The sequence below is a fragment of the Solanum pennellii genome, chromosome 1 (genome assembly GCF_001406875.1).
Source record: "Solanum pennellii chromosome 1, SPENNV200".
In the NCBI taxonomy this organism is placed as follows: Eukaryota; Viridiplantae; Streptophyta; class Magnoliopsida; order Solanales; family Solanaceae; genus Solanum; species Solanum pennellii.
Window position 1 is genome coordinate 20,099,194 of NC_028637.1, and position 26,133 is coordinate 20,125,326.

Here is a 26,133-nt window from a genome sequence, read left to right on the forward strand (position 1 = left end):
CCCCCCCCCCCCCAACCTCGCCTATGCTTCTAACATCTTAGGAATATAATACACTTTCTTCAATATTGAAATGTTATAGCTAGTTTTTCTTATTGACTTCAAAACAAATTTATGTAGATATTTCAAGTCTATATTTTATTACTATAGTGTCTCCATTGTCATTAATCATTTAAAAATAAACATTATTAGGAGTTGCTAGATGCAAATTTCACGTCAATTCAAACTGAATAAAATGAAGCAATTCCTATGATACAAAGTAATGTAAAAGAAGGGAATACATTTGAGAGAAACATCACAAGTCAACCTAATTGTACTACAATCGATTACAATTAATCTTATCTATAGTTTAGAAATAAAACTCAACCTTGCATCATCACTCAAATTCATAGTTTAACATATTACTACTTCTAGTATAATTTAAAAGAAACCTTATAAGTCACCCTAACACTTCATTTGACTGAATGTGATGAGCAAAAACCAACGTATTCTTACGCTAAGAGCGATTCAAATAGGTAAAATCTGTCAAAAAAGGAGATCAAGTCAATTTATAAATGCTACAAACAAAATCCACATTTTCTTTTGTTAACTAACATTTTTATAATAGATTTTCATACATATGAGCTTCTTGCAACTATAAGCTACTAACACATTTTTCTTCGTCAATAATATCTTGTGTTGATCAAAATATACGAAATTTTAATGGAATATATTTACCTTTGAGCTCATTGTTATTATTTTTTCAAGAACTTCGCATGTCCTTTAATTTATTCCTAATTGACACAGCATAGCTCCTCACATAAATTGTGGAGAAAAAGGGTCTGAAATATACTTATATTTTAGTCGAAATTATTTTTACAATACAAAATTTTATGGAGGACCTTTTACCCCGCACTATTTAAAACTGTATTTTAAAGGTATATATGTACCCACGTGGACACATTACTATTTATAATTATGCAATATCTATCATGTCCACGTGGGCACATATCTACCTTTAAAATACACTATTAAATAGCACAGGGGTAAAAGATCTTTTCCAAAGTTTGATATTGTTACATGAATTTTGGTCAAATTTCGGATATATTTCGCACACTTTGCCTAAATTGTGTCAATTAGACAAAAAGATCATCGAAGGAAACTCTAACTTCAAGTACACAATAGGAAAGAAATTAGAGAGCTAACAAAATGGCATTTGGAAAAAAAATTATGCATAAGTATAACTATATATGTAACTACCTCTAAAAAAATAAATATGTTAAGTAATGCTTAATGTGTCTAGAATGCGCACGATTAGACCGGGATCACACAGATTGATGCGCGTAGAACCAGACCTCTGAACCCTTGCTACAGCCAAGCCAACTAACTTGGGGAGTTAGTTGAGCTAGAAAAGGTTGGGACCTCGAATACGAAGATTTACTTGAAGGAGTCTTTACCGGACTTAAAAAGGGAAAATCTTAAGTTTGGAGGGTCTAGGTGTAAAATGATCTTTTTCCACGCTAAGGGTAATATCATAAGGTGTAGGGGAATTTTGGGTAGAGAGGGTCAAAAATTGGCTCTTCAAGTGAAGTCTTGCTCCACCCGGGTTCGAACCTAGGTGGAAGAAATAAACTAAATTATTTCTAATTTAAGTTGGTAAATTAATGTAATTAATTTATATTTATTATTTATTAGTTGATTTAAAATAAATGGAAATTATATTTTTAATAATTAAATAAAAACCTTATTTGACTAATTTCTAAACTAGACTCCTAATCCTAAAAAACTCTTCTCTCCCACGCTCATCTCTCTCTCACGTCTCTATCACTCTCACTCACGATTCTCTCTGCCAAATAACTTCAAAAAACAGTAGGTAAACCAAAGTTCTTCACACTTGAAGAACTCACAACGAAAATATAAGAAAACAAACGAAATTAATCACGTAGGCAAAGAGAAGTTTGTCCGTCGAGTTGGTGTTGACTTTGAGGGGATTTGACGTGATTTATGGAAAAAAAATTTGGGAAGCAAGTCGAGGTATGAACGTTATAAAAGGTATAGGTTTTCTTAGTCTTGGTCCCTTTGCCAAGAGACCCTTAAGACTCAGATGAATCTACTCGAAAACGAGGGTTGTTCCCGTTATTGTCGAACTCCTTGTCCCTAGATCCCTTTGATCTCAATGTGAAATAGGTTAGAGATCATGTTGTTAGTATGTTTTCTTGTTTTATAAGTATGATGTTTGATTTTCGTGATAATGTGTTCTTGATTATGTGTTTTGAATTGTAAGCATGTTAAGTTATGTCAACCGAAAGTATGTGAAAATATTTTTATGGTTGAATTTTATGTGCGAATGTTTGTGTAAATCATTAGGTTTAAAAGTGTTGTAATGTTTCTGGATGAAATGGTAATTCTTGTCTGAATATAATCATACAAAGATTACACTTAAAGATACACCAAATGATCCACGAAATGCCTTAAGAATTAACGCATGAATGATGATAAAAAGAAGCTGAAAATAGTGAACAACTTTCCAGCATTTGGTAGGTTGGGTTCGGCTAAACAAAATGGTACAAAATGCAATGAAAAATGATGTAAACTAAGTGAGATCACTAAGGATTGAACCCAAGACATCATTACATGAAAGCTACAAAAATAAATCAACAGAAGATTAAGACAAAATTAGATTGGAAGTGACTAAATTTCCAGCATGCTGGAAATTGTAGTCTCGGTCAACTTTTTAAAAAATGAGCTTCGTTTTAATTTTTTTTAAAATGTGAGGTCATTGGGGATTGAAACCATTACTTCACTAGATGAAAATTTCATAAAAATTCGTGAGAAAAATCCAAGTAAAAATAGATGTGGTGAGTGGCTGTTGAACCCATAACCTCTTGAATGGATGAGATAGTTAGGAGAAAAATAAAGGATAAAATAAATGTGGAGAGTGGGGATTGAACCCACAAACTATTGGATAGGTGAGAAAGTTAAGAGATAAAATAAAAGAAAAATAATGAGCTTGTGGGGGATTGAACCCACAACCTCCTTGACTTAAACAGAAAAGGAGAGGAGAAAAAGAAAGGAAATACTATGGGGTTGATGGGGATCGAACTAGGGTCCCCCAAATCTGAAAAATGTGATTATCAAGTTTAAAATAAGATTAAGTGTTGTCCAAGGGATTCGAGATCGGGTTCCCTTGCCCAATTCTGTATTGACACATAAGTCATACGTAAGTAAATTTTTAATGAATGCTTCCTTTAAAGATCGAAATCAATATCTTTGCATATCTACAAGATGCATAAGTCTTGTACCACATAATCTTTGTTAAATATGAATCACTTAGACAAACTATGAATGAAGCCCCATGGCTTGTATGTATAGACCCATAAGTCTAGCATACGTTTAAAAGTAAGTGAACCTAAGATGTATGTAATGAAATGATGAAACTCTAGAAGGGTTAATTACGAGTGTAAAATACACTAAATGGCCAAGTGAATTGGCATATGATGAAATGAACAATGAAATGATGAAATGAAAAATGAAATGATGAAACCCTAGAAGGGTTAAGTAAGAGTGTGAAACACACCAAATGGCCAAGTGCATTGACATGTGATGAAATGAACATTTACGTAAAAAGGGTTGAGTAACTGTGAAGTGAAAATGTGCTAATGATAATGAATGTGGTGACAACATGATATGAGGCTAATGTAAAAGATGAAAGCAATCTCAAATGAGCCTGAGTAAATGTTACCAAAACGTACTCACATATGAGAGTGTAAAGTTAATGTCACGACCCAAAACCGAAGCCGCGACTGGCACCCACATTTACCCTCCTATGTGAGCGAACCAACCAATTTAAACCTTAACATTTTAATTTAATATCAACATAAAGCAATGCGGAAGACTTAAACTCATTAATNCGATTTCAGTACCCAAATTTCAGAAGTCTAAGTATTCTGGAACGAGACACCTGCGACGGTCCGTCGTGCCCACGACGGTTCGTCCTGCAGGTCCGTCGCCAAGTTCAGAGAGTCGATTTCAGTACCCAAATTTCAGAAGTCTAAGTATTCTGGAACGAGACACCTGCGACGGTCCGTCGTGCCCACGACGGTTCGTCCTGCAGGTCCGTCGCCAAGTTCAGAGAGTCGATTTCAGTACCCAAATTTCAGAAGTCTAAGTATTCTGGAACGAGACACCTGCGACGGTCCGTCGTGCCCACGACGGTTCGTCCTGCAGGTCCGTCGCCAAGTTCAGAGAGTCGATTTCAGTACCCAAATTTCAGAAGTCTAAGTATTCTGGAACGAGACACCTGCGACGGTCCGTCGTGCCCACGACGGTTCGTCCTGCAGGTCCGTCGCCAAGTTCAGAGAGTCGATTTCAGTACCCAAATTTCAGAAGTCTAAGTATTCTGGAACGAGACACCTGCGACGGTCCGTCGTGCCCACGACGGTTCGTCCTGCAGGTCCGTCGCCAAGTTCAGAGAGTCGATTTCAGTACCCAAATTTCAGAAGTCTAAGTATTCTGGAACGAGACACCTGCGACGGTCCGTCGTGCCCACGACGGTTCGTCCTGCAGGTCCGTCGCCAAGTTCAGAGAGTCGATTTCAGTACCCAAATTTCAGAAGTCTAAGTATTCTGGAACGAGACACCTGCGACGGTCCGTCGTGCCCACGACGGTTCGTCCTGCAGGTCCGTCGCCAAGTTCAGAGAGTCGATTTCAGTACCCAAATTTCAGAAGTCTAAGTATTCTGGAACGAGACACCTGCGACGGTCCGTCGTGCCCACGACGGTTCGTCCTGCAGGTCCGTCGCCAAGTTCAGAGAGTCGATTTCAGTACCCAAATTTCAGAAGTCTAAGTATTCTGGAACGAGACACCTGCGACGGTCCGTCGTGCCCACGACGGTTCGTCCTGCAGGTCCGTCGCCAAGTTCAGAGAGTCGATTTCAGTACCCAAATTTCAGAAGTCTAAGTATTCTGGAACGAGACACCTGCGACGGTCCGTCGTGCCCACGACGGTTCGTCCTGCAGGTCCGTCGCCAAGTTCAGAGAGTCGATTTCAGTACCCAAATTTCAGAAGTCTAAGTATTCTGGAACGAGACACCTGCGACGGTCCGTCGTGCCCACGACGGTTCGTCCTGCAGGTCCGTCGCCAAGTTCAGAGAGTCGATTTCAGTACCCAAATTTCAGAAGTCTAAGTATTCTGGAACGAGACACCTGCGACGGTCCGTCGTGCCCACGACGGTTCGTCCTGCAGGTCCGTCGCCAAGTTCAGAGAGTCGATTTCAGTACCCAAATTTCAGAAGTCTAAGTATTCTGGAACGAGACACCTGCGACGGTCCGTCGTGCCCACGACGGTTCGTCCTGCAGGTCCGTCGCCAAGTTCAGAGAGTCGATTTCAGTACCCAAATTTCAGAAGTCTAAGTATTCTGGAACGAGACACCTGCGACGGTCCGTCGTGCCCACGACGGTTCGTCCTGCAGGTCCGTCGCCAAGTTCAGAGAGTCGATTTCAGTACCCAAATTTCAGAAGTCTAAGTATTCTGGAACGAGACACCTGCGACGGTCCGTCGTGCCCACGACGGTTCGTCCTGCAGGTCCGTCGCCAAGTTCAGAGAGTCGATTTCAGTACCCAAATTTCAGAAGTCTAAGTATTCTGGAACGAGACACCTGCGACGGTCCGTCGTGCCCACGACGGTTCGTCCTGCAGGTCCGTCGCCAAGTTCAGAGAGTCGATTTCAGTACCCAAATTTCAGAAGTCTAAGTATTCTGGAACGAGACACCTGCGACGGTCCGTCGTGCCCACGACGGTTCGTCCTGCAGGTCCGTCGCCAAGTTCAGAGAGTCGATTTCAGTACCCAAATTTCAGAAGTCTAAGTATTCTGGAACGAGACACCTGCGACGGTCCGTCGTGCCCACGACGGTTCGTCCTGCAGGTCCGTCGCCAAGTTCAGAGAGTCGATTTCAGTACCCAAATTTCAGAAGTCTAAGTATTCTGGAACGAGACACCTGCGACGGTCCGTCGTGCCCACGACGGTTCGTCCTGCAGGTCCGTCGCCAAGTTCAGAGAGTCGATTTCAGTACCCAAATTTCAGAAGTCTAAGTATTCTGGAACGAGACACCTGCGACGGTCCGTCGTGCCCACGACGGTTCGTCCTGCAGGTCCGTCGCCAAGTTCAGAGAGTCGATTTCAGTACCCAAATTTCAGAAGTCTAAGTATTCTGGAACGAGACACCTGCGACGGTCCGTCGTGCCCACGACGGTTCGTCCTGCAGGTCCGTCGCCAAGTTCAGAGAGTCGATTTCAGTACCCAAATTTCAGAAGTCTAAGTATTCTGGAACGAGACACCTGCGACGGTCCGTCGTGCCCACGACGGTTCGTCCTGCAGGTCCGTCGCCAAGTTCAGAGAGTCGATTTCAGTACCCAAATTTCAGAAGTCTAAGTATTCTGGAACGAGACACCTGCGACGGTCCGTCGTGCCCACGACGGTTCGTCCTGCAGGTCCGTCGCCAAGTTCAGAGAGTCGATTTCAGTACCCAAATTTCAGAAGTCTAAGTATTCTGGAACGAGACACCTGCGACGGTCCGTCGTGCCCACGACGGTTCGTCCTGCAGGTCCGTCGCCAAGTTCAGAGAGTCGATTTCAGTACCCAAATTTCAGAAGTCTAAGTATTCTGGAACGAGACACCTGCGACGGTCCGTCGTGCCCACGACGGTTCGTCCTGCAGGTCCGTCGCCAAGTTCAGAGAGTCGATTTCAGTACCCAAATTTCAGAAGTCTAAGTATTCTGGAACGAGACACCTGCGACGGTCCGTCGTGCCCACGACGGTTCGTCCTGCAGGTCCGTCGCCAAGTTCAGAGAGTCGATTTCAGTACCCAAATTTCAGAAGTCTAAGTATTCTGGAACGAGACACCTGCGACGGTCCGTCGTGCCCACGACGGTTCGTCCTGCAGGTCCGTCGCCAAGTTCAGAGAGTCGATTTCAGTACCCAAATTTCAGAAGTCTAAGTATTCTGGAACGAGACACCTGCGACGGTCCGTCGTGCCCACGACGGTTCGTCCTGCAGGTCCGTCGCCAAGTTCAGAGAGTCGATTTCAGTACCCAAATTTCAGAAGTCTAAGTATTCTGGAACGAGACACCTGCGACGGTCCGTCGTGCCCACGACGGTTCGTCCTGCAGGTCCGTCGCCAAGTTCAGAGAGTCGATTTCAGTACCCAAATTTCAGAAGTCTAAGTATTCTGGAACGAGACACCTGCGACGGTCCGTCGTGCCCACGACGGTTCGTCCTGCAGGTCCGTCGCCAAGTTCAGAGAGTCGATTTCAGTACCCAAATTTCAGAAGTCTAAGTATTCTGGAACGAGACACCTGCGACGGTCCGTCGTGCCCACGACGGTTCGTCCTGCAGGTCCGTCGCCAAGTTCAGAGAGTCGATTTCAGTACCCAAATTTCAGAAGTCTAAGTATTCTGGAACGAGACACCTGCGACGGTCCGTCGTGCCCACGACGGTTCGTCCTGCAGGTCCGTCGCCAAGTTCAGAGAGTCGATTTCAGTACCCAAATTTCAGAAGTCTAAGTATTCTGGAACGAGACACCTGCGACGGTCCGTCGTGCCCACGACGGTTCGTCCTGCAGGTCCGTCGCCAAGTTCAGAGAGTCGATTTCAGTACCCAAATTTCAGAAGTCTAAGTATTCTGGAACGAGACACCTGCGACGGTCCGTCGTGCCCACGACGGTTCGTCCTGCAGGTCCGTCGCCAAGTTCAGAGAGTCGATTTCAGTACCCAAATTTCAGAAGTCTAAGTATTCTGGAACGAGACACCTGCGACGGTCCGTCGTGCCCACGACGGTTCGTCCTGCAGGTCCGTCGCCAAGTTCAGAGAGTCGATTTCAGTACCCAAATTTCAGAAGTCTAAGTATTCTGGAACGAGACACCTGCGACGGTCCGTCGTGCCCACGACGGTTCGTCCTGCAGGTCCGTCGCCAAGTTCAGAGAGTCGATTTCAGTACCCAAATTTCAGAAGTCTAAGTATTCTGGAACGAGACACCTGCGACGGTCCGTCGTGCCCACGACGGTTCGTCCTGCAGGTCCGTCGCCAAGTTCAGAGAGTCGATTTCAGTACCCAAATTTCAGAAGTCTAAGTATTCTGGAACGAGACACCTGCGACGGTCCGTCGTGCCCACGACGGTTCGTCCTGCAGGTCCGTCGCCAAGTTCAGAGAGTCGATTTCAGTACCCAAATTTCAGAAGTCTAAGTATTCTGGAACGAGACACCTGCGACGGTCCGTCGTGCCCACGACGGTTCGTCCTGCAGGTCCGTCGCCAAGTTCAGAGAGTCGATTTCAGTACCCAAATTTCAGAAGTCTAAGTATTCTGGAACGAGACACCTGCGACGGTCCGTCGTGCCCACGACGGTTCGTCCTGCAGGTCCGTCGCCAAGTTCAGAGAGTCGATTTCAGTACCCAAATTTCAGAAGTCTAAGTATTCTGGAACGAGACACCTGCGACGGTCCGTCGTGCCCACGACGGTTCGTCCTGCAGGTCCGTCGCCAAGTTCAGAGAGTCGATTTCAGTACCCAAATTTCAGAAGTCTAAGTATTCTGGAACGAGACACCTGCGACGGTCCGTCGTGCCCACGACGGTTCGTCCTGCAGGTCCGTCGCCAAGTTCAGAGAGTCGATTTCAGTACCCAAATTTCAGAAGTCTAAGTATTCTGGAACGAGACACCTGCGACGGTCCGTCGTGCCCACGACGGTTCGTCCTGCAGGTCCGTCGCCAAGTTCAGAGAGTCGATTTCAGTACCCAAATTTCAGAAGTCTAAGTATTCTGGAACGAGACACCTGCGACGGTCCGTCGTGCCCACGACGGTTCGTCCTGCAGGTCCGTCGCCAAGTTCAGAGAGTCGATTTCAGTACCCAAATTTCAGAAGTCTAAGTATTCTGGAACGAGACACCTGCGACGGTCCGTCGTGCCCACGACGGTTCGTCCTGCAGGTCCGTCGCCAAGTTCAGAGAGTCGATTTCAGTACCCAAATTTCAGAAGTCTAAGTATTCTGGAACGAGACACCTGCGACGGTCCGTCGTGCCCACGACGGTTCGTCCTGCAGGTCCGTCGCCAAGTTCAGAGAGTCGATTTCAGTACCCAAATTTCAGAAGTCTAAGTATTCTGGAACGAGACACCTGCGACGGTCCGTCGTGCCCACGACGGTTCGTCCTGCAGGTCCGTCGCCAAGTTCAGAGAGTCGATTTCAGTACCCAAATTTCAGAAGTCTAAGTATTCTGGAACGAGACACCTGCGACGGTCCGTCGTGCCCACGACGGTTCGTCCTGCAGGTCCGTCGCCAAGTTCAGAGAGTCGATTTCAGTACCCAAATTTCAGAAGTCTAAGTATTCTGGAACGAGACACCTGCGACGGTCCGTCGTGCCCACGACGGTTCGTCCTGCAGGTCCGTCGCCAAGTTCAGAGAGTCGATTTCAGTACCCAAATTTCAGAAGTCTAAGTATTCTGGAACGAGACACCTGCGACGGTCCGTCGTGCCCACGACGGTTCGTCCTGCAGGTCCGTCGCCAAGTTCAGAGAGTCGATTTCAGTACCCAAATTTCAGAAGTCTAAGTATTCTGGAACGAGACACCTGCGACGGTCCGTCGTGCCCACGACGGTTCGTCCTGCAGGTCCGTCGCCAAGTTCAGAGAGTCGATTTCAGTACCCAAATTTCAGAAGTCTAAGTATTCTGGAACGAGACACCTGCGACGGTCCGTCGTGCCCACGACGGTTCGTCCTGCAGGTCCGTCGCCAAGTTCAGAGAGTCGATTTCAGTACCCAAATTTCAGAAGTCTAAGTATTCTGGAACGAGACACCTGCGACGGTCCGTCGTGCCCACGACGGTTCGTCCTGCAGGTCCGTCGCCAAGTTCAGAGAGTCGATTTCAGTACCCAAATTTCAGAAGTCTAAGTATTCTGGAACGAGACACCTGCGACGGTCCGTCGTGCCCACGACGGTTCGTCCTGCAGGTCCGTCGCCAAGTTCAGAGAGTCGATTTCAGTACCCAAATTTCAGAAGTCTAAGTATTCTGGAACGAGACACCTGCGACGGTCCGTCGTGCCCACGACGGTTCGTCCTGCAGGTCCGTCGCCAAGTTCAGAGAGTCGATTTCAGTACCCAAATTTCAGAAGTCTAAGTATTCTGGAACGAGACACCTGCGACGGTCCGTCGTGCCCACGACGGTTCGTCCTGCAGGTCCGTCGCCAAGTTCAGAGAGTCGATTTCAGTACCCAAATTTCAGAAGTCTAAGTATTCTGGAACGAGACACCTGCGACGGTCCGTCGTGCCCACGACGGTTCGTCCTGCAGGTCCGTCGCCAAGTTCAGAGAGTCGATTTCAGTACCCAAATTTCAGAAGTCTAAGTATTCTGGAACGAGACACCTGCGACGGTCCGTCGTGCCCACGACGGTTCGTCCTGCAGGTCCGTCGCCAAGTTCAGAGAGTCGATTTCAGTACCCAAATTTCAGAAGTCTAAGTATTCTGGAACGAGACACCTGCGACGGTCCGTCGTGCCCACGACGGTTCGTCCTGCAGGTCCGTCGCCAAGTTCAGAGAGTCGATTTCAGTACCCAAATTTCAGAAGTCTAAGTATTCTGGAACGAGACACCTGCGACGGTCCGTCGTGCCCACGACGGTTCGTCCTGCAGGTCCGTCGCCAAGTTCAGAGAGTCGATTTCAGTACCCAAATTTCAGAAGTCTAAGTATTCTGGAACGAGACACCTGCGACGGTCCGTCGTGCCCACGACGGTTCGTCCTGCAGGTCCGTCGCCAAGTTCAGAGAGTCGATTTCAGTACCCAAATTTCAGAAGTCTAAGTATTCTGGAACGAGACACCTGCGACGGTCCGTCGTGCCCACGACGGTTCGTCCTGCAGGTCCGTCGCCAAGTTCAGAGAGTCGATTTCAGTACCCAAATTTCAGAAGTCTAAGTATTCTGGAACGAGACACCTGCGACGGTCCGTCGTGCCCACGACGGTTCGTCCTGCAGGTCCGTCGCCAAGTTCAGAGAGTCGATTTCAGTACCCAAATTTCAGAAGTCTAAGTATTCTGGAACGAGACACCTGCGACGGTCCGTCGTGCCCACGACGGTTCGTCCTGCAGGTCCGTCGCCAAGTTCAGAGAGTCGATTTCAGTACCCAAATTTCAGAAGTCTAAGTATTCTGGAACGAGACACCTGCGACGGTCCGTCGTGCCCACGACGGTTCGTCCTGCAGGTCCGTCGCCAAGTTCAGAGAGTCGATTTCAGTACCCAAATTTCAAAAGTCTAAGTCTTTTGGAACGAGACCCCCTCGACGGCCCGTCGTGTCCATGACGGTCCGTCGTGGGTTCCGTCGACTCACACAGTTTTTCCAGAAATAAAATCTGCAGCTCAAAACGACTAAACAGGTCGTTACAGTTAATGAAGAGACCAGTCTCTATGAAATCTCTAATGAAATTACTGAGATTAACACACTTAATACTAATGATGAGATGAAAAATCATCTATTCAGCTATGATGTCCTTATACTTGAAGCCAACTTCCATGATGTATGAGTTGAATGTAATAGAACTTTATATTGAGCAGCGATAGACTAGCTGTGAGCGGTGATGCCTTCTTTCTGGAAGGGCGGAGGTTCACGTAACTCACATGAGATGAGACTTTCCGGCATGCCGGGTATGGGTCTCCTTATATCTCCTAGTCTTCGAACCTATACTGCCAATATAGGGATCTGGCGGGGTTTAATTCCCATGTATGCTAGCATGTTTTGGATAACTTTGGCCGGTGATTCCACCTCTTTTTGGTGTGGGGTTTCATGACACTGGATCTCATGATGCTGACATGATCTATGTTGGTTAAAGTTAAAGTTCCCAAATAATGAATGAGGCCAGCCTCAAATGATGCACATAATAAAACAAATGATACCAAAGGTGTTAGGATATGATAATCAAGAGGTGAGTTAGATTCAAGTAATGACATTAGGTCATTCTTGGTCATTGAACAACAAACCCGATGAAACTCTTAAATTACATACTATGTATAGCTGGTGTTTACACTGGCCCATGAATGAAATGGAATGAAGTACGTATGAATGAATGAAGCAGACTCCATGTTTGCTAAAGCAGACTCCCTAGTTGATGTCCCATATGTTGAGCCCTCAATTTTGGGAAGTCTTAATGTAAAGTCCATGATTCCAAGGTCTCATGACATACTAATGAACGATATGAACAACGTTATGTGTTATATGAATTATGATATGTGCTATGTGTACGCTGTTGTGTGCTTTATGCAAAATGTTAAGTATGATGATGCATGTTACTCTCATGGCATAACTTTCCAAATCCAAATTTTTAAAGCTCATAAACTTTCCTAATCCAAATTTGGAAAGTTCACTCACTTTCCTAATCTCAATTTGGCAAGTCTACTAACTTGACTTTCCATAATCATGTTGTTAGCAAAGAGCTATCCTTCCTCATGGTTGTGCGTGGTGTGTGCTTGCATATACCCATACTTAGTACAAGTGTGTACTAATTCCATACAACTCTATATTTTTAGGTGCAGGCACAGATAGACGCTAGAACTTACAGGTTGACGTTGCAGCTATCCGGATGTGGAGCTTTCATCCGGACTTGGTAGGCCCTCATGCTTTCGAGGCTGTCTACTGTTATTATCTAGGTTAGATGTAGGCTTTAGCTAGTGGAGCATGATCAACTAGTGTTTCATTTTCCATTTAATTTCAGACTTTGTATTGGTACCGTTTTGGCAAGTACACATTTAATGCAGCTATGAACTATTTCTTTCATTTGATAATCTTAATGTTAGATGGTTGGCACTGAACAATTATAAATATAATAGAATGTTTAGTAAGCATGTTAGGAAACAAAAAAATTCAAATTTTCTGCTAAAATTAATCTAGATGAAGTAAGAATGACGTATGTAGGCTTGTCTGCGACCTCTGAGAGGTCAACGACGCCGGTCTCGTCTGGGGTCTAGGTATTATTGATTTGGTAGTGTGATTTGTTTTAATGCTTACGTCAAGACCAACAACCGTCAACTCTCGTCTTGTTGGTAAAGTGAGAGCTTCAAGCATGATTTCAGGTGGAGCACCCTCCACACAAGCACCGCCCGATGAAGGGGGACGGAGAAAGCTACATGCTTAAATTTAGGGATAAACATTAAGTTCTTAAGAAAACACACTTCTCAGTTCAAGTCATTCAATAAAATGTGTTTAGCTATGCTATCTTAAATTAAAATAATCCTACTAACCCTCCATAAGCCACAAGATATATTCTATCTTAAACTAAAGAAAAAAAGAATAATTGCCTACACTGTCTCTTAAAGTCCGTTACCACGCATAGCTAATTAAGAAATTATTGTATTTTGTGCTTGTAAGTTGTATCTATTCATATTCCCACAAACTAGTGTGACTTGGACTAATTATCTTACACTATCCTACAACTGGAAAATAAAAAAAATGAGAACAAAAGTTCAAATATTGAATTTCAATCTTGTAAAGCAAACAAATGCAAATGGTATCTTCTGATTCAAACACCTGTTAATTTGATTCAGAGTTTTACAATTCCCTTAGCGGCAACCTGTTATCAAACTTCAATTATAAATATAATTGTGCTGTTTTCTCTTTATATCTCGCACGAACATTCTGATTTCATTTGGCAGGAACTCCAGCAAACTCAACTTCCCTAGGATCTCCACAAAGATCTTTCTTTCAGTACCTCATCTAGTATCTTTTGAGACTAATGCTTCATTTATAAATTGATTTAGCATGTAGCTTCACTTATCACATATTTGTGTATGAACTATTAGTGATCTTCATTAAGTTTATATAATTTTATTCTATTTCATCTTTATGGAAAAAAAATACATATTGGACATACATGTACAAAACTAAAATTTTCTTTAAGGCTGTTTCGTTCTTTTTACTAGCGTGTCTGAACACAGTATGTAAACTCTCATCAACTTAGGCTTGCAGGTTGTCAGTGGCATTAATTTAGGCTGCAATTTTGGTTACGACATGTACGTAAAGTTTTCTATCGAGCCTTTAGATCCATTATGTGAAATGCTTAATTTTCATACCCTTCGTCAATTTCCTTCTTTTCTTTTTGTTAGTTGTGCAATTTGTATTAGTTATAATTATTCATTTGACCAATTTTCACATTTTTAACCTTGTACAACTTATATATACATGAAACATTATAGAAAACAATGTCTTATGTTCTTTGAAATGGTACAGTAGAGTATTTATTTCTTCTTTCATTTAGGCCTTGGACCAGAGTATGAGTTTATCCTTTCTTGGTTCTTATTTCTCAAACTTAAGTTGCCAGAGATTGCCCTTTTTATTATTCGTGCCAGTGTAAATTTGACTTAGCGCTGGAAAGGCAGTGTTTATTCAGGGATAGTGGGTGGTGCACGAGAGGCTTTTTTCCATGGCATTCCTTCCGTTGTTGTATCATATGACTTCTATAATATGTAAAGATAACCAGCCTACCAATTAAGTTAAAATAGTTTAGTTGTTCAATTGTCACTGGTTTCATGTTACAATATCAACTAGTGACATTAAATTCACCTGTCGTCTTTTAATTGGCAAAATTTTTCCCATGCTAACAGTGCTTTCCGTGACATTTCTTCCTTCACAGTCCAAAGGTATCTCTTTAGGACAACTTCAAGCATTTGAATAACTTTCTTTGGCAACTAAGATCTGAATTCAGAATGTTTGTATAAAGATAAATACACTCTTAATCATTTCTGTTTCACTTTTCGAACAAAGAGAAAACAAGTGGCAACCTTATTTGCTCGGGCTCTTAATATAAATCAAACGAACCATATAACACATAGAATCACTGATGTACAAAATCATATGTCAGTCGCAAGAAAGTTGGACTCGGCTATATGGGTCCTTGTTGACTTTGTTGCTATGCCCTGAAATGGTCTATAATTTCTTGCTTTGCCCTTAAACTGCTGGTTGGAAGCACTAGTTGATCACAACCATAGTGAATAATAGCAAACTTTTATATTTTAACCTCAGTCTTCTTAAAGGTAGGTCATTCTGTTTGAGCTTAAACTTTTTTATTCTCTAACAGAAATAATCTTTGTAGAATGAATTTAGTCGTTGAAAATTGTGTTTATTGGCTATATTTAAGCTAAGAAGCTTGTTCGTTATTGTCAAATATTTGATAAAAGAATTTATGGGGTTTTCAACTAAAGAAAGAAGATCCAATTGAACTTCCGCTAATTGAATTGAGGTGATTGACTCAGCAACAAATAACTCAAAGTAGAAAACAGACTCGGTGAAGGAGGATTTGGTTCAAATTTCTGAATGATAAATAGAGATATGTATAAAGGAATTAGTTAAGTAGATATAACATTTTTAGTCTTGTTGAGCCTTTCACTATTGTACACGATACATTATCCTCAAATACAATATACTTGTTTTAATTGATAGACTAAAGCAACTATATAAACTAATATTTTGTGAACTTACAGCTGATGCATAAATATTAAATGTAACTTCAAATTCTCATGAGAATTCAATAATTGATTCTCTCTTTCGTAGATATTATCTTTGTGGAACTATATAAAAATTCTTTCTCGCGTCATATTGAAGAACAATTATGAAGACTGACCATGGAAAAATAACTATTTAAGTTGCATAAAATTTCAAAAAATAAAACAAGATCATCCGTGAACATGAATAACTTCAAAGAAAGAACTAGATCTAAACGTGTGTATGTACTTCTTTATTTAAGAACATTGCTTTTCTTGGTCCGTGGATCACTTCCCACTCTCTTGCTACTTTGACAAAGTACTTCTTGTAATTTTGATATTGGTACGTATTGTGTTCCCGTTCTCTCGATGAAGAGTGGTCTTGTAACTTCTCTGGAATGCTCACTAGTTTCTTCTAAAATGAAAGCAAAACTTCTCAATTCCTCTTTTGGTACCCTTAAGTGGTTAACTTGATTAACCTGCAATATATATATAAGAAAATGAGTCAGATAGTAATTCGGATACAAGCAACATTAGTAGATAGTAAGTCGAATACAAGCAACATTAGTAGATAACAAGAACGATAATTATAGCATGTTCAGCTATAAAAGAATTGGACTGCATAGATGTCGTGCTCTCAATAATGGTGCTTGAACCCTACAATAAAAAAAGTGTATGATTGTCTTGGACTTGCTTGACTACTACTGTTGCATTATTAAGTAGACAACAATAACTGAAAAGAACCAATTTATTTGACTACTTACTTCTGTTGCACTATTAGGTGTACAATGACCTTCCTTTCTGACTTATTGATGAATTTGTTATTGTTGAACTTCAGAGTGGATTCTCCCTATAAGAATAGGGAACTTTCTACTATTGTGCCCTAATGTTCCACATGATCCATACTTTTTTTCTGCCTTTTCTTGATGATTTTAACAAGGTAAACTTTCAAGAATTTGATTCTTTTTGAATTTTCTCGTCAATCCCTCTCTTCCGTAGTTTTCTTGGTCTCCTTGGTTGTGCTTTGTATATTGGTGGTTCAATACTTGTCTTAGGCCGTTGAAAAAAGCTGACAATTGGCAGGATGGATGGATTGTAACTCTTTATGTACCGATCAACTGTATAACATTCATGAACATATATTTCAGGCTCATTTATGCGGTCACTACTAGAGGTGTGCCAAAATCGAACGGATCAGTTAACCAAATCGATAAAAGTACTATTGGTTTGTTGTTATTGGGATATTGGGTTAACGATTTTTAATGATTTTGTAAAAAAAAATTTTGAATTATTAGTTTGGTTATGATTTTTAATATTGGGTTATTGAGTAAACCGATGACCCATTAAGACTAGTAATTACTACTTTTACTTGTACAAAAATGTTATATATTAATTTCAATATCTTATTAGTTACTATATTTATCATATAACCTTCAATTTACACTTTACAATTACTTTAAGTTCGCAATTTCACATTATACAAAAAATTAAAATTTAAGTTCGCAATTTCACATTATACAAAAAATTAAAATCTAATGTAAGGACCTTATTTTTGTTAATTTCTCTTTGTATTATTTGTATTATAATTGTATAGTTCTTCTATTTTATGATATAATTGTTTTTTCGCATCAAATTGGAGAAATTCACACTAAGAATTGACACACGCGTAGGCGATTTGAAGCGGTTTAGGGTATGGTCAGGAGTCGTGTGCAAATCTCAGCTCCACACCCGCGTTTGGCAGTTGCACTTCTGCTTTTTATTTTACCCCACTATGTTTTCTTTTGAGTTTCCGATGTGGGACAAAGACGCCACTTAAGTGATTTGTGTTACATTATTGAAGTGAAGGCTATTTAACTAAATTTTTAGCTTTGGATATTATTATAGACATTTATAGCTAAAAGTGCAATTTCACTTTTCAATTGATAAGCCAAGCTCTTAAAGGGCAAGTCTATTCCAGATAAGGTGTTCATTAAAGACTAACCTATCAAATAAGAATATGTCGACAGGTAATAACGGATCATATTGACATCCTCTGAGCTTTGCAGCACTTCTTAAGAATGACAATTACTTTTGAATGAAGAAACTTTTTCTTCAACTAATGTAACCAATCATATATGGAGAATGAAATATCAAACAAAAAGATCAACCATATTTTCAGTAAACATGATTAAAAATGCCAACAATATGTGATAACTCAAATACATCAATATTGCAAACAAGATCACTATAGTTGGTGCCCAGTTAGTATTGATTCTCCGCTTATTTGAGTTCTCCTCTCAAACCAGATGGAGCAAAAGAAGTGCCAAATTTTGACACTAAAACCACCTCATGCTACTTCAACGTTATTGATTATACATCTCTAAGGAACCAATATGGTTATTCGAGTTTTCCTCTCAAACAAAATGGAGGGGAAGAGTTGTCAATAACACAATTGTGACACTATAACCACATCATGCTACTTCAACGTTATTGATTATACATCTCTAAGGAACCAATATGGTTATTCGAGTTTTCCTCTCAAACAAAATGGAGGGGAGGAGTTGCCATTAACACAATTGTGACACTATAACCAGGTATATATCTCCGGATGAACCAATATTCTCTAAACTGGAAAAAGACTTCATTCTAACAATGAAATAGAAACTTGTCATGTGGCATTTATGAAAAGCCTCTCCCTCTTCAAGTATTATGTTACTTCCATTTCAATATCCTACATTAAGAAATGTCATCACAACTAAGAGTGGAATTAAAGAAATACAACAGATCTTAACATGTATAATCTTCTCTCTTTTAGAAAAGACAGAAGAATGTAGTCCTTGCATTGTGGCTCAACAATGTCATCAGGTGGCATCACATATATACAGATTAACCATCTATTATGCCACTTCTAATCATGTAAAAGACAAAAAAAACTTGGAAAATACTCAATCGATATGAATCTAAAATTCTAGTCAGTAAGTCCTTAAGCACATTAGTAACAAAAATGGCTTTACGACACATTTGTGAACAGGAGGAATATCACAATCAGACTATGTGAACATAAAACACACTTATTCCTTGTATAGGTACATATGCATTAAAGATAAGATGGAAGAAAGTGGAAGAAGCTGGTTGCCTGGTAGTGCTTAATATTACTTGATCAGGTAAGGAATTTCTCATTGGAATTACGTTAAAATGAGAAGAGCATCAGTAATGGAGCAATATATGTGGATATATATATATAGGAAAATGATACGAACAACGTTGGACCGCAGGAATACCAATTTAAATGTTTGTTCCTAAGTTCTACAACTGATTAATCAAGTACCACAATTGAACAGGAAATGTAGCTTGAATTGAGTTGTTATATATAGGTAATTCCAATTTTCTGGAACCAATAAATAGTTCTAAACCTTCGCAAAGAAATCCTTCAATATCTGTAAAGAGTTATGTAACATTCCAGAAAATCATATGTCTAATGAAGAGCCCAATAAGTCCGTTAAAATGCGTATTGGGGTACAATAGGCATCCCAATGCCAAATATTGAGATATATTAGGCATTTTAGAATATTGGCTAAGGGGTGTTAGCCAATTTCTATGTATGCACAAGTAATTAAAATAACAATATCCTTCATATATAATCACATTGATTTAATAAGTATCCTAATGCCCAATATTGAGAAATATTGGGCATAGTATAGAAAATTGGCTAAGGAATGTTAGCCAATTTCTATATATATACCCAAATAAGTATAATATAATCCAAGCTTCCTTACAAATGTACCTGCAAGGAAGACCCTAAGCTAAAAATGGATTCTCAATGCAACACATTAGGTACTAGGCATCCAAGTGTCAAGCCTAGTACCCTAGTACATGACCATTTAAAATGATCATGTAAATTAAGCAGTGCCCAAGGACATAGTGAGGGTCCTTGGGACAGTAAACAAATTCCAAATAGGACATCAATAATAGTCAGTTAGGAAAGTACAACCAACCCATGTGCAAGTACATGGTCAAAGCATGTGGGAATTTGCCATAGGAGGGCACCATCCTAACCGAATTCGGTTAGGGTAGTTAAGGAGCAACATGTGCGGACGGGTCCCTCCATGTGGGTCTAGATCTCTAACTAATTCTAGACTCTAACCTACTTCCCTAACTAGATAAGTAGCCTAGTACCAAATGAAATAAACTAATTAGTGTACCCGACAACCTAAGACTTAATCGGGTGACACTAACCTTGTAACTAGTTAAAGAGACAACCTAGTACCTAACCAAGGATGGTCCAAAAGGTTGGTTATGGTCCTAACAACTTAGAGATGCTTTATTAATTGCCCTAGGTTACTTGATTAATTAATTTAGCAACTTAAATAATTAATTTAAATGGATTAAACCAAAATCACAAAGCAATTTCAAGATTTCGGTTAAGACAAGCAAAAGACAACCTAGTACCTAACCTAGTATTGTCCAAAAGGTTGGTTATGGTCCCAATAACTTAGGGATACTTTATTAATTACCTTAGTCTACTTACATAATTAATTTATAAAATTAATTAATTAATTTAAAGGGGCAAAACCGAAATCACAAAGCAATTTCCAGATTTCGGTTAAGACAAAGAAAAGACAACCTAGTACCTAACCTAGGATGATCCAAAGGATTAGTTATGGTTTTAACGACTTAAGGGTACTTTAGTAATTGACCTAGGTCACTTAATTAATCAAACTAGCCATTTAATTAGTTAAATTAAAGGGTTCAAAACGAAATTCTTACCCTAACCTAGTACAACTCAAGAAACATCCTAGTACTTAACCTAGGATGGTCTAAAAAGGTTAATTATGGTTCCAATGACTTAGGGGTACTTTAGTAATTACCCTAGGTCCCTTAATTAATTAAATTAGACATTTAATTAAATAATTTAAAGGGTCAAAATGAAATTCTTAGGAAAAATTTCAGATTTGACTAAGTATTGTGTTTTCATAGTTCTAGTCAATCTAGGAGGGGCTTTTTAGTAATTAATTTATTTATTTATTTATTTAACTTATTAATCCTTTGTTGAATGATTCAAGATTAGTTCCTAAACCTAAAAGCTCACGATCAAACTCATAGAAAATGCGAATCGAAACAATAAGCATGCGAACGAAAGAAAAATAGAAAATTCCATTGATTCTCTTAGGCGATTTCAAGGCTTTCTTCAAGGTTTCATACAAGGTGGTCTTCATAGATTAAATTCTACATAAGGTATGGGTTTCTCTCCTAGACTTATTTCTCCAAGAGAACTTTCATTCAAACGATTCAAAGATCTTTAAAACTAGGGTTGTTCCCGCGTTTTCGTCGAACTCCCTTGTCCCTATTATCTTTTTCGATTCAATAGTGAATAGGTTAGAGATCATGTTGTTGGTGTGTGGTGCTGGTTGATCTTGCGTGTAATGTTCTTGAATAATTAATGTCAAATTAACCTATGAACTTATAATCATACGAAGTAAAACGGTAATAACGTGAATTAAGAATTGATGATGTGCTAGTCATGTCTGTAATTATTTAAGTGTTGATGTGTTTGTACGGATGTTGTCTTGGTGTTATTGTGACGTTTTGAAGATGATAAAGTCATCAAATGTTAATATGATGTTGTCCAAGAGGTTCAAAAAACATGATCACTAAAGTCATAAACTAAGATTGGCTTGAAAGACATCTATGAAATCATATCTTGAATGAATTGCCTATCTTATGCCAACAAATTGGCTAACCATACTTTATCAAAAAAGTATGCAAGCAAATGGCAATGAGTTTATGTAAATGATTGAATGATTGGCTAATGGTTCATACATATTCAATTTAACTATGAACATACGTAAAATTGGCTTATGCCAACAGAAATGGTTATGTAATTTAATATCCCAAATGTTGAGGCCAATACTAATCATATGTCAATCTTGTGTAGTAAGAGTATAAAGTATATTATATGCACTTCTAAAGTAAATCAATATATCCATAACCAAGGGCATGTCATTCTTGGGCATGATCTACAAGAATGAACTATGAACATGTACAACTCATTGAAAGAAGTGCTCATCGTACATAAATGATGAAATGAAGTTACTACACTAAAGTAAAGAAGAAATGTGAGTTATAACATAATTAAAGGGGTCTAAATTAAGTAAGTGACCAGAATGGGGTGTTAAATAAAGTGAGACAAGTCTTACTCACACCTAAGTTAATATGTTAAAAATATACTCACAAATGAAGGTGTTAGAACGTGTGATACTAGTCTCATTAACACCTAAGGAGGATATGTAAGGACAATTCACATTCATCAATGTAAAGTAAGGATGATATGTATGGACAGTTCACATTCATCAATGTAAAGTAAGGATGATATGTAAGGACAATTCACATTTCATTAATGTAAAGTAAGGATGATAAGTTATCGAAAGAGTAAGTAAATCTCAATCTCGAAGCAAACTTAAATGCTTGAGTCAACTCTAAAAGATAAAGAAGATAATGAAAGTGAACATAGCACCGATAGACTAGTTATGAGCATGTGCTTGCAGTGTAAGTCTCATGCGACGAGGCTACCACCGAGGTGGATAAGTAGTCTCATTAAGTCACAAGTCTTCGATCTATGTCTAGTCAACATAAGAACTAGCAAGTGGTTTCCACCTAAGCGAGCTAGGCATGTACAGTTTCACCTTGGCCGGTGATTCCACCCCTTTTCGTTGTGGGACAGACACAGGATTTCATGTTTATCTCACATGATATATGTTGGTTAATGCTCACGATATGTTATTGGTTCACTATAGTCGTGAGCCACTACTTTTCGGTGTGCAGTGAACGCTTGAGATGGATTTTCCTTTGCCGGGGATCACCCCTTTTTGGTGTGGGACAGACACCGAATTTCATGAGTAGCTCACATGGTCTAAGATTCATTTTAAAAGGTGAATCACCTCTTTTCAGTGTTGGAAAGACACTGGATTTCATGTTAAGCTCGCATGATCTTATTACTAATGATGTCACTATGAAAGTGAGAATGATGATGACGATGGAACGTATGTTCAAAGTGAGCAATGATGAAGAGCTTCAGAATTTCAAGTGTCAATATCACACTCATGAAGTTTCAGCAAATAATGGGTACAGCCAAATAAGATTGGCTTATAATGACTTCTTATGATACCAATAAAGGGAAGTAGAAAGCAATGTTAATTAAATACCTCATAACTTCCCTAAGATGAAAGTAGTGAAATAGATGGCATAGCCAATAGAAAATGACTTATGAAATGTTAGTGAATACATAGTGTAAAGAATGACTCATTATAAGGTAGGAAAATCATTCCTTAGTCCTTGGATTACTTACATCGATTCATTGTGGGTATGGGACTACAATGAATCATTGCACTTGTAAGTAAAAGATAGACTAAAAGAATTATTGAACTACACAACAAGAATAAGAAAAAGATTTAAAATAAAACTAAGTATAGAGAGGTGAGCTCTCTGGTTAGGAAGAGTAATTTTTCAACTCTTCGCCCGAGTGGTTTTAAAATTATGTTGATGATACTAATGTATTGTAATCATATAGAAAATGAGGTGTGTGCTTTGAATGCATTAAAATACATCATATTCACACCACAATTCACAACTAATGACTAATGACTAGACTTTCCAGAAATGTCATGTTGATGAGGAAGAGCTTTCATTGATCATGCATAGCTTTATGTGTATGTGTGCATACACCTATACATAGTACAAGTGGTGTACTAATCCTATACAATTTACTATTTTTATAGGTGCAGGTCAGAGGACAGATTGAAGACTATTACAACGGTTTGGACATAAGCGTACTCCAAATAATTTGGTAGGTCCTCTTGATTTCGAGGATGCTACAGTTTTAGTGTAGCCTTTAGTTTTAGATATAGCTAGTGGATGTTGTCCCTAGTGTTTCTTTTGTATTTTCGTTTTTAAGCTTTGTAATAAGGTCGTGTTTGGCAAACTATTTATGATATATTCATCTTCAATTTCGATTGATTCTTATGATAGATGGTTGTTTCATTTACGTTGAGCTTAGTATATGATGCAATTAACTATTTACTGTATGAAGTCTATGTAAACTTCATACTTATAAAAAATTTTAAATTTTTCGCTAAAATTAACCATATTAATGTGATGAATGCAAGAAGAGTCTTGTCTGCCACCTCTGAGAGGTCAACAACGTTAGTTGCGATTTGAATTCCAGAATCCGGGTCGTGACAAACTTGGTATCATAGCATAAGATTAAATTACATAGGAACTAAATCTCAACACAACCACATTACGTAGTTTATGACTTATGCTTGTGAAGCGCGCCACAATCATGACTTAGAGACTACGCCATGATAGGAAATTCTCCCTTCTTCTACTTTTATCATACTATCTAGAGCTTTGACACTTTGCGTCATTCGAAGTATCTAACTTCCTTCTTGTGTGAGCACGTAGAAGAATACACACAAGAATAAGGATGTCCAAGTTGTCTAAAGCGCTAGACTCAAGATCTAGCCTTCTCAAGAAGGAGCCATAATAGAAATGCCCAACGTGGACGAAAGACGTGCGGTGAGTATGGATGTTTGAATAAAGGTGAATGCATGGTAATGTCTAAAAGCCTACTATGAGTATTTATGAGGAGAATAAGGCTATGTTGGCTGCATACCTACTCAAGAATATGGATTAGACATGGATTTGCTTCATAAGAGTTATGCTATAATAGACTATAGAAACAGGTTAGTAAGGCTTCAGTTTCCAAATAAGTTGTGTTAAAATGAGAAGGGTGTGGTTCAAATCCAACAGGCTAAATAATTTCCAATCTTAAAGATAATAAGATGATTTCTAAGGGATACTTATGCCACTTAGTAGGATTTAAAGACTTAGAACAAGAAGTTCCTTCCATAGACTCTGTGTCCGTGATAAATATGGGGTTTGGTAAGAAAGGGAAGTTGAGTCTGAGGTATATAGGTCATTTTGAGATCTTACAGAAAATAGGTAAAATTACCAAACGACTTTGCTTCTGTTCATCCAATGTTTCACGTTTGGATGCTTGAGAAGTGTCTAGGCGATCCAACTCTATCCTACCCGTCGAGGGGTGAGGAGTCTATGAGAATCTTTCTTTATGAAGTGGTTCCCGTTGCAATTTTAGATCGTCAAGTGAAGCGACTGAAGAATAAGAAGATTTTCACCGTGAAGGTGTTATGGATGAACCACCTTATTGAGGGGGCAAGATGGGAGGCCGAGGCCAATATGAGATTCTGTTACCCTTACTTGTTCAGTTCTTGAGGTTGGATACACTCTTCCTGAGTCTGGTTTTTTATTAAAGAAACTCATTGTTTTAGTACATTAGTCGATCTTGGTATTGTAAGTCCATAATGGTATGTATTATAATTTCACTGTGTGAGTTAAAATGAATTTATATTGCATTCATTTTGTTATTTTTGTATATCGTAGACATGATTTTTGTGTTGCATGATTTGTAATGTGCATTTAGTCAAGTGTGGTTGAGAAGGAAGTTTCTCAATCTCAAATATGAAGCTTCAGATAAGCTTGAATGATATTCATCATCCAAATTAGTGTGGATCAGATATTCATAAAAGAGAAATTTTTAAGCATGATGCAGCAACTTTCGAAAATCACCCTCTTTGCTCAAATGATGAGTAACTGTAATTCGGGGACGAATGTTCCTAAGGGGGGGGGGATAATGTAACATTCAAAAAAATCATATGTCTAATGAAGAGCTCAGTAAGTCCGTTAGAATGCGTATTGGGGTACATAGGCATCCCAACGCCAAATATTGTGAAATATTGGGCATATTATAGAATATTGACTAAGAGGTGTTAGCCAATTTCTATGTATGCACAAGTAATTAAAATAACAATATCCTTCATATATAATCACAATGATTTAATAAGTATCCCAATGCCCAATATTGAGAAATATTGGGCATAGAATAGAAAAATTGGCTAAGGGGTGTTAGCCAATTTCTATATACATACCCAAATAAGAATAATCATCCAAGTTTGCTTAGAAATGTACCTGCAAGGAAGACCCTAAGCGAAAAATAGATTCTCAATGCAACACATTAGGTACTAGGAATCAAAATGTCAAGCCTAATATCCTAGTACATGACCATTTAAAATGATCATGTAAATTAAGCAGTGCCCAAGGACATAGTGAGGATCCTTGGGACAATAAGAAAATATTCCAAATAAAACATCAATAATAGTTAGTTAGGAGATTACAATTAACCCATGTGAAAGCACATGGGCAAAGCATATGGGAATCGGCTATAGGAGGGGACCACCCTAACCGAATTCAATTAGAGTAGTTAAGGGGCAGCATGTATGGACGGGTCCCTCCATGTGGGGCCTAGCTCTATAACTAATTCTAGACTCTAACCAACTGCCCTAACTAGCTAACTAACCTAGGACCAAACGAAATAAACTAATTAATGTACCCGACAATCTAAGACTTAATCGAGTGACACTAACCTAGTAACTAGTTAAAGAGACAACCTAGTACCTAACCTAGGATGGTCCAAAAGGTTGGTTATGGTTCTAACAACTTAGGGATACTTTAATAATTACCCTAGGTTACTTAATTAAATAATTTGTCAACTTAATTAATTAGTTTAAATGGACAAAACCGGAATTACAAATCAATTTCAAGATT